Below are 10718 nucleotides of genomic sequence, written 5' to 3'. Positions count from 1 at the left end.
GCTTCACAATGCAGTGAAAATGTGGAAGCAAGCTCAGAGAAAACAAAGTGTGCAGATAAATTCCCTGAGAAGAGACTTGCAAGACGCACTCAAAAACCAGGGATCTCTCGCGGATGAGATTACAGTTCTACAAAGACAAGTATTGACCCTGACTAAGCATCAGTATCCCACAGCCACAAAAACTCATGAAGACAAGGGTACAGTGAGAGCTGGGAATACCGCTCGTCTGAAAAACAAGGTTGCAAAATTTGAACCACCTAAACAAGCACTAGCAAAACCTTCAGCCACCCAACAGGCAACAAAAGAAGGTACACGTGCTGAATCAAAACCAGAAGAATCCTTAGCTGATGAAGCTGAAAAGATGGGACCTTCTCTGGAAGTGGATATGGATTTGCAACTTAATCCCAAAGAGGCTGAACTAGCAACTCCATTAAGTGGGAAAAGTGCAGAGAGACAGCTTCAAGAGCGGAAAACTCAAAGGGCTGTTTTTAAACGCTCTGCAACTGCTGCCACACAGTCTGCCTACAATAAAACGAGCACCCGACGTAAGGGAAATCTCATGACCGCGCACATAGAAAAAAGACTATACTTAGAAAAAGTCCTCCTCGAGCGACTGAGGAGTGCTGATCTCAAGCACCTTCGGGAGGAGACACGAATGAACTGGAGAAAGGGCTCCCATCCCAGCGGGACTGAGGGTTCTCTTCCTCCATCCACTCTCATTCAAGTCACAGAGATATCGAGAATGAGAGTGGAAGGTTGGGCTTTGGCCGTGGCAAGCCGGAGCTTCCCACAAACAGGGGAGGTATGTAACAGGGGAGTTATCCCTGTTCAGGAAATGTGCCTCTAATCCAGCAGTGTGGTGGTTAACTGCTGGTAGTCAATTATCCAACACCACCTGACCGATTAGCTTCTTAGAAAAGCCTGTCTTTTGAGACAGGAAGTGAGATTGTTCCTGAATCTCACAACTTGTGAGACTGACCACGGGGACAGATGTCTTGAGCCTGCCAGAAAAAGCAGCAGAGCTGCTTTCAAGACACAGGGGAAAACACCTCTAAACCTGAATGCTGACAGAACCTGAGAAAAGGCAGCAACCCAGGAAAGAGAGAAGCCTTCCCCACTACAGCTACCAGAGAGACAGATAAGACTTTCTTTTGGAACTGTTATGTATCTGTATATATGTTTATATTTTGGGGCTGGTGAATAGCTTAGCTAACCAACCCAGTCAGAGAGGGCTGAGCTACATGTGTAGATTGTCTCCAAAGTGGAGATAGGTTTTTGTTTGGCTTATTTACATATGTTTTTCTGTGTTAAGGAAACAGGCGCAATAAAAGCCTTATTTAATTTCACCTTATCAAGTTTTCCTTGCATACCTCTACGCACGTCCTCCTACAGATAGAAATAGAAGAAGCCAAAGAATATTTCTTCCTTGGCCATCAAGTATCAATGGATGTGAGACTTTGAGATGAAATCAATAGTAAATTGAAGATGAGATTGAGCAAAGACAATCTTGCAAGAAAACCTTCCACTTTGTCTCAAAGGGAAAGAGTTTGGCCAGTGTGTCCTGCTTGTGCTCACGTAGAGAAGAGATGTGAAATATGGACCCAAAATGCAACGACAATTCATAAGCTTCAGACAACTCAAAGAAGTATAGAGAGATGTACTGTATGCTGGGATAGGAAAAAGAGTGATTGAGGTCGAAAAAGGAAACAAAGTACAGCATCATCACAAGGATGAAGACATTAAAATGGCAGTAGGCGGACATATTGCAAAAAGAAATGAGGCTTGTGGAATATACAGTAGATGAACTGGTTTTCAAGGAATATCCACAGACTAAGATGTGGACCAAAGGTAAATTTGGAGGGGGAAATAAGTACATTTGGTGGACCAATGAGAAGAAGAGATGCTTGAAACTGCTGTATCTGGAAGATCCTTGGTGAAGCCTTCCTCCACCGGTGAATTGACAGGGGATGATGATGATGATGATGATGATGATGATGATGATGATGATGATGATGATGATGATGATGATGATGATGATGATGATGGTGATTATTGTATAACATTTTAAATGATTGTGGAACAAATTTTTACTACTTCATGGTTAACCATCTCATAATCAAATAAATCATTGTCAAATAAGTCTGATTCAGAGTGGACCAGATGTAGCTTACCTAGATTTTGGAAAGGCCTTTTACACTGTCTAACATTGATGACTGACGATAATGACAATTTAGGCTAACATTATGATAAATAAATGAAAAAGTCTTGATCCACGGGGGGGGGGGGGGAAGGGAGCGGTATTCTCAGGAACACATCCAAAAAATAAAAAAATATACACAATAATGGTGCAGTATATTAAGGCAAAAGGGAATGGGTGAATCTTGGCTCTAATGCAATTCCTACTTACAGCAGGTAAGATTTAAGCAGGCAGTGGTCTGACTGTCAGGATGATGTAGGTGTAGGGTTAACACAGAGAGGGGAACTTGATAGTAGATAACTTCATGCGGGATACTCTCAAGGTATAACAGCTCAGATTCACGCAGAATAACATAGGAAAGAGAGACGGACCATAGTATAGATCACAAAGTACAGATTTTATCCCATCAAGCAAGGTGCACAAACGTACTTACAATAAGTACTTGAAAGATATTCACGTAGCAGTTTCGTGAGACAGTAGAGGGCTTTTTTGGCGATGGTGAGCTGGCTGGCTGGATGTCTTCCCTTAGCTTCTACCTCCCCGTCGCGGTATGGCGTCTGACGTCACTTCCGGCAGCACGGGTAATGACATCCGGTGGAGAGCAGGGGAGATGAGTCTCAGCCGATCGCTGGTGTAAACAGCAAGCACCTCACACGTCTTCACGCACAGCAGGACTGGGGTGGACTAAAGGCTTGGCTCAACGCGTTTCGCTGTTCTCAAACAGCTTCCTCAGGAGCAGATGGTGTCCATTGAAAGTTGTGACTGTTATATACTCAAGTTAATTGAGATTAATTGAAGGACAAGGTGTGTGTACTAATTGATCACATAATTAACCCACAGGTTGCCACACAAATGGCACATCACGCTGTGGTTCAAAAAAAAAAAAAAAGGGACATCTAATAACATAAATGGATTAAATTTTATTACAAATACCATAGTAAAATATTACACTAAAAATAGTTTAAAATGTATGTTTCTGACACTTGTAGTAAATAGCGACGAAAAAAATGGAAGAGAGAGAGAAAACAAACGGGTTAGTAGATCTTTTTGCAACAATATCATAAAAAATGTATAATTTAAAAATGATAAACATTTAAAAAAGCTGATCTTATAAAAGTCTTTAAAAATTATTAAGACGGCAAATATAATGTATATGGTGCAATCAGGATAGAGCATAAGTTAAAGGATATACATTAAGTGCAAAATCGCAAACAGTGAAGTGAAATGCCACCAATGAGATAGATAGAGAAAGAAATAGATTATCACTAGCATTTTTACAAAGATGGAGAGGGGGGGGGAGGAAAAGAAGTAGGGAAATCAGATCAAAAATGGAATAATTTCAAAATCAGCATTTAAGCCTTTAGGGATCAGTGTGTTCAGTTTGTGAACCCAAAACATCTCTCTTTTGCTTAGATCTAATTCTCTACTTCTTCCCCTCCAATGTTGTAAGACATTCTCTATTGCAGTAAATTTTAGGCCTCTGGGGTTTGAATTATGGCATTTAGCAAAGTGCTTGGAGACACTATGTGTCAAAATTCCCCGTCGTATATTGCTCAAATGTTCTAGGATCCTCGTTCGGATGGATCTTGTGGTCTTCCCCACATATTGTAGCCCACATGGGCATTCTAGAATGTAAATTACAAAATCTGTATAACAATTCATATATTGTTTAATTTTGAATGTTTCTTTGGTATTATTGCAAATAAAGCTTTTTTTTGTCTGTTTGCTTGTATTCACATGACTTACATGATGAGCAACCGTGGAAACCCTCTACTGTTTTCAACCATCCTTTATCTTTGGAGGCTATTTTCTTCAAAGCACTAGGTGCCACCCGATTTTTTATATTCTGTGCTTTTTAATAGATAATTTTTGGGTACTCTGGTATTATTTCTTTGAGAAATTTATCTGCTTTAAGAACATGCCAGTGTTTATTGATAATCTTATTTATACTACTCGCTTCTCTATTGTATGTGGTTAAAAATGCTGTTTCAAAAATGTTAGTATTATTTTTCACCACATTATTTGCAACTAGAAGATCCTTTCTTTATAATCGATTGGCCTTATCTAATGCTGTATCTAGTACCGTATTTCTATAATTTTTTCCCAGGAAACGATTCTCTAAAATCTTACATTGTTCCCTATAAATGTTATCGTCAGTACAATTCCAACGTAGTCTTCTGTACTGACTGTACGGAACATTATCCATCCATTGATGGTGATGGCAACTGGAACGTAAGATGAAATTATTACTGTCTACGTTTTTAAAATGTGTTTTTGTTTTAACAGTGCCTTCTTCTATGTAGATAACCAAATCTAAATACTCCACAGAGGTTTTACTTGTGTTGGATGTAAATTTTAGATTCATCGTATTAGTATTAAGATTAGATATAAAATAATCCAAACTCTCCTGATCGCCTTGCCAAATTAAAATGACATCATCAATGTAGCGCCGCCATAGGATCACACCCCCCCCCCCCCCCCCAGCATGCCGTCTGACCAGATAGTATGGTCTTCCCAGAATCCCATGAAGAGATTGGCATAACTGGGGGCGAATTTAGTTCCCATGGCGGTGCCACATTTCTGAATGTATAAGACATCATTAAATAAAAAGAATTTTTTTTCCAAAATGAAAGCAATACTATCTAGTAAAAATTGGACTTGTATTTCGTGTAGCTCCTCATCTTTCTCTAGAAAATATTTGACTGCTTTACATCCTAAATCATGAGCAATTGAGGTATAGAGGGAAGTAACGTCTATTGTTGCAAGGATATAGTCTTCTTTCCATTCAAAGGATTCTAATAAAAGTAAGATATCAGTGGTATCCTTGAGATATGATTTTAATGTCTTAACATATCCTTGGAGAAAACTATCAATGTATGCCGATAGGTTTGAGGTAAGTGAATTAATGCCCGAAATTATAGGCCTACCCGGTGGGTTCGTTAAAGATTTGTGGATTTTTGGAAGTATATAAAATATAGGTATTTGCAGTGTTTTGTTTAACAGGAATTTGTATTCTTTTTCTGTCAGTATACCTACATCTCTCCCTTTATCCAAATGTACTTGAAGATCAGTACTGAAATTTTTTGTTGGGTTCTTTGTTAAAACCTCATAGGTATTAGAGTCTCCTAAAAGGCGGTCAGTTTCTTTTAGATAGTCACTTCTATTCATAATGACTATTCCTCCTCCTTTATCTGCCTGTTTGATTATTATATCAGTATTTTCAGTGATCTCATCTAAAGCATTCTTTTCCTCTTTTGTTATATTATTTCTAGTTTTAGACTTTGTATTCTTAGATAAAGTTTCAAAATCCTTAACAATTAAATCGTAAAAAACTTCCAAATGATTTCCTTTGTAATAGGAAGGGTAAAAGGTTGATTTACTTTTAAGTGTGGTATGTTTAAACTTCTCCACTTCTTTTTCAATCACCGGGTTTGTATTAACAATTCTGGATTTCACATTTTTGCTCAGAAAAAATCTCTTCACTGTTAATTTCCTCAAATATCTATTGGCATCTAAAAATAGCTCAAAATTATTGGGTCCCACTGTGGGAGCAAAGGACAGTCCTTTTGATATTAAATTCAGCTGTGGAGTAGATAAAATTGTTGAACTAAGATTAAAAATGTTGTTGCTCCCTTTGTGTTTTTCTTTATTTATTCTCTCTCTTTTCCTTCCTCTTCCCGTTTTCCTCTCTGATGTTTTCTTTTCTGGGGTATGCATTGTCCTCCCTTTTGTCTAGTAGAGGCGTATAGGGGTTTGATGATTCCCACATGCTTAGTGCTAAAAAATCCTCAGATCCAGTAGCTCCAATTGGAGAACGAGATCTACTAGTTTTGTGTTGCCTGCTAGGTTGGGGTCTATCTCTCTCCCTTCTTCTCTCTTCTCTCTCCCTTTTTAACTCTCTATCTCTCTTCATTTCCTTATCTTTAAGGTATTCTCTCTCTTTACTGTACGTTCTTTTTCCTGTGCTTCTCTGGCTTTCAGAAGTTCTCTCTCCCTTGCAGACTCTCTACTTTTGTAATGTTCTCTATCTTTTGTAACTCTATCTTTATGTTCTTGTGTCTTCAATTCTCTTTCTCTCTGTTTTTCTCTCTATCTTTGTCTCTCTCTATCTCTGCGTCTTTCACTCTCCAACCTATTTTCTCTTTCACGCTCTCTTTCTCTAAATTGTTCTTGCTCTTTTCTTGGTCCTCTATCTGAATACAGTCTTTTATCAACATTAGTAGTGTGATGTAAATAACTATTTTCTGTTGATTTCTGTGGTTCAGGGAATCTACGATCTTTAATATCTTTTTGAGCTAGATTTGTTCTGGAATTATTTAGTGTAGTGTTATTATCTCTACGATAAGAGGTACTGGAGTAGTTGGTTTTATCATATTTTGATTCTGTCTTGTTAAAGTTATCATATTTTCGTTCAACATGAAAGTTGTTTTTCTTTTTCTTCCATTCTCTTTGTTCTCCTCTCTGGTAATCTTCCTCATCTTTCAAAAATGTATTGGTCTTATTAATATATAAGTCATTTTCTAATTTATCAATTTTCTTTTTCAGCTCTCTATCTTTAATTTTAAATTCTGCGGTGTCTTCTAGATGGGCCAGTTTTTCTTCAATAATTTTAACTTCCTCATCTATAATTTTAATATTTTTCTTGTGTTGATTAATTAAAGACAACATTAAATCAAAAGAACATTTATCCATAGTTTCATACCAGTTTTTTACAAATTCTTCATCATCCAAATTAGATGATGGGGATTTAGAAAATCTTAGACCTCTTGGTATTCTGTTGCAATGTATATATTTGTTCAAAAACTTAGATCCAACCATTTTCTTGTGTCTTTTATAAGTAGTCTATCTAACTTGTGAAACTCTTCTTCTAAAAGATCATGTGAAACAGGTGTATGTGATGTATCAGTGTCATGGTAATCAAAGTGTAATCTTCTAGATTGTCTTTTAGCAAATATGTTAGGTGATGTTACATCCATAATGGCTAAAGAAGATAACAATGTGAATAAAAGTGAAAAGAAAAAGTGAATACAGCAGCCACCAAATCAAATACAGATAACAATAGTGCAACCAAATGACTTGTACCGGCGCTAATAGACACCTTATTGTAATTAAGTGCAATAACAGAATGCAATACTTAAGAGTGGTGTGTATCCCAGAAGAACACACTTCTCCACCTTCCAAGAAATATGTACAGATTCCTTACATAAGTAGTCTTGATCCACGGGGGGGGGGGGGGGGAGGGAGCGGTATTCTCAGGAACACACCCAAAAAATAAAAAAATATACACAATAATGGTGCAGTATATTAAGGCAAAAGGGAATGGGTGAATCTTGGCTCTAATGCAATTCCTACTTACAGCAGGTAAGATTTAAGCAGGCAGTGGTCTGACTCTGTCAGGATGATGTAGGTGTAGGGTTAACACAGAGAGGGGAACTTGATAGTAAATAACTTCATGCAGGATACTCTCAAGGTATAACAGCTCAGATTCACGCAGAATAACATAGGAAAGAGAGACGGACCATAGTATAGATCACAAAGTACAGATTTTATCCCATCAAGCAAGGTGCACAAACGTACTTACAATAAGTACTTGAAAGATATTCACGTAGCAGTTTCGTGAGACAGTAGAGGGCTTTTTTGGCGATGGTGAGCTGGCTGGCTGGATGTCTTCCCTTAGCTTCTACCTCCCCGTCGCGGTATGGCGTCTGACGTCACTTCCGGCAGCACGGGTAATGACATCCGGTGGAGAGCAGGGAGATGAGTCTCAGCCGATCGCTGGTGTAAACAGCAAGCACCTCACACGTCTTCACGCACAGCAGGACTGGGGTGGACTAAAGGCTTGGCTCAACGCGTTTCGCTGTTCTCAAACAGCTTCCTCAGGAGCAGATGGTGTCCATTGAAAGTTGTGACTGTTATATACTCAAGTTAATTGAGATTAATTGAAGGACAAGGTGTGTGTACTAATTGATCACATAATTAACCCACAGGTTGCCACACAAATGGCACATCACGCTGTGGTTCAAAAAAAAAAAAAAAGGGACATCTAATAACATAAATGGATTAAATTTTATTACAAATACCATAGTAAAATATTACACTAAAAATAGTTTAAAATGTATGTTTCTGACACTTGTAGTAAATAGCGACGAAAAAAATGGAAGAGAGAGAGAAAACAAACGGGTTAGTAGATCTTTTTGCAACAATATCATAAAAAATGTATAATTTAAAAATGATAAACATTTAAAAAAGCTGATCTTATAAAAGTCTTTAAAAATTATTAAGACGGCAAATATAATGTATATGGTGCAATCAGGATAGAGCATAAGTTAAAGGATATACATTAAGTGCAAAATCGCAAACAGTGAAGTGAAATGCCACCAATGAGATAGATAGAGAAAGAAATAGATTATCACTAGCATTTTTACAAAGATGGAGAGGGGGGGGGAGGAAAAGAAGTAGGGAAATCAGATCAAAAATGGAATAATTTCAAAATCAGCATTTAAGCCTTTAGGGATCAGTGTGTTCAGTTTGTGAACCCAAAACATCTCTCTTTTGCTTAGATCTAATTCTCTACTTCTTCCCCTCCAATGTTGTAAGACATTCTCTATTGCAGTAAATTTTAGGCCTCTGGGGTTTGAATTATGGCATTTAGCAAAGTGCTTGGAGACACTATGTGTCAAAATTCCCCGTCGTATATTGCTCAAATGTTCTAGGATCCTCGTTCGGATGGATCTTGTGGTCTTCCCCACATATTGTAGCCCACATGGGCATTCTAGAATGTAAATTACAAAATCTGTATAACAATTCATATATTGTTTAATTTTGAATGTTTCTTTGGTATTATTGCAAATAAAGCTTTTTTTGTCTGTTTGCTTGTATTCACATGACTTACATGATGAGCAACCGTGGAAACCCTCTACTGTTTTCAACCATCCTTTATCTTTGGAGGCTATTTTCTTCAAAGCACTAGGTGCCACCCGATTTTTTATATTCTGTGCTTTTTAATAGATAATTTTTGGGTACTCTGGTATTATTTCTTTGAGAAATTTATCTGCTTTAAGAACATGCCAGTGTTTATTGATAATCTTATTTATACTACTCGCTTCTCTATTATATGTGGTTAAAAATGCTGTTTCAAAAATGTTAGTATTATTTTTCACCACATTATTTGCAACTAGAAGATCCTTTCTTTATAATCGATTGGCCTTATCTAATGCTGTATCTAGTACCGTATTTCTATAATTTTTTCCCAGGAAACGATTCTCTAAAATCTTACATTGTTCCCTATAAATGTTATCGTCAGTACAATTCCAACGTAGTCTTCTGTACTGACTGTACGGAACATTATCCATCCATTGATGGTGATGGCAACTGGAACGTAAGATGAAATTATTACTGTCTACGTTTTTAAAATGTGTTTTTGTTTTAACAGTGCCTTCTTCTATGTAGATAACCAAATCTAAATACTCCACAGAGGTTTTACTTGTGTTGGATGTAAATTTTAGATTCATCGTATTAGTATTAAGATTAGATATAAAATAATCCAAACTCTCCTGATCGCCTTGCCAAATTAAAATGACATCATCAATGTAGCGCCGCCATAGGATCACACTCCCCCCCCCCCCAGCATGCCGTCTGACCAGATAGTATGGTCTTCCCAGAATCCCATGAAGAGATTGGCATAACTGGGGGCGAATTTAGTTCCCATGGCGGTGCCACATTTCTGAATGTAAAAGACATCATTAAATAAAAAGAATTTTTTTTCCAAAATGAAAGCAATACTATCTAGTAAAAATTGGACTTGTATTTCGTGTAGCTCCTCATCTTTCTCTAGAAAATATTTGACTGCTTTACATCCTAAATCATGAGCAATTGAGGTATAGAGGGAAGTAACGTCTATTGTTGCAAGGATATAGTCTTCTTTCCATTCAAAGGATTCTAATAAAAGTAAGATATCAGTGGTATCCTTGAGATATGATTTTAATGTCTTAACATATCCTTGGAGAAAACTATCAATGTATGCCGATAGGTTTGAGGTAAGTGAATTAATGCCCGAAATTATAGGCCTACCCGGTGGGTTCGTTAAAGATTTGTGGATTTTTGGAAGTATATAAAATATAGGTATTTGCAGTGTTTTGTTTAACAGGAATTTGTATTCTTTTTCTGTCAGTATACCTACATCTCTCCCTTTATCCAAATGTACTTGAAGATCAGTACTGAAATTTTTTGTTGGGTTCTTTGTTAAAACCTCATAGGTATTAGAGTCTCCTAAAAGGCGGTCAGTTTCTTTTAGATAGTCACTTCTATTCATAATGACTATTCCTCCTCCTTTATCTGCCTGTTTGATTATTATATCAGTATTTTCAGTGATCTCATCTAAAGCATTCTTTTCCTCTTTTGTTATATTATTTCTAGTTTTAGACTTTGTATTCTTAGATAAAGTTTCAAAATCCTTAACAATTAAATCGTAAAAAACTTCCAAATGATTTCCTTTGTAATAGGAAGGGTAAAAGGTTGATTT

The sequence above is a fragment of the Ascaphus truei genome, chromosome 4 (assembly GCF_040206685.1).
Source record: "Ascaphus truei isolate aAscTru1 chromosome 4, aAscTru1.hap1, whole genome shotgun sequence".
Taxonomy (NCBI): Eukaryota; Metazoa; Chordata; class Amphibia; order Anura; family Ascaphidae; genus Ascaphus; species Ascaphus truei.
Note: the sequence above shows the minus strand (reverse complement) of the source record.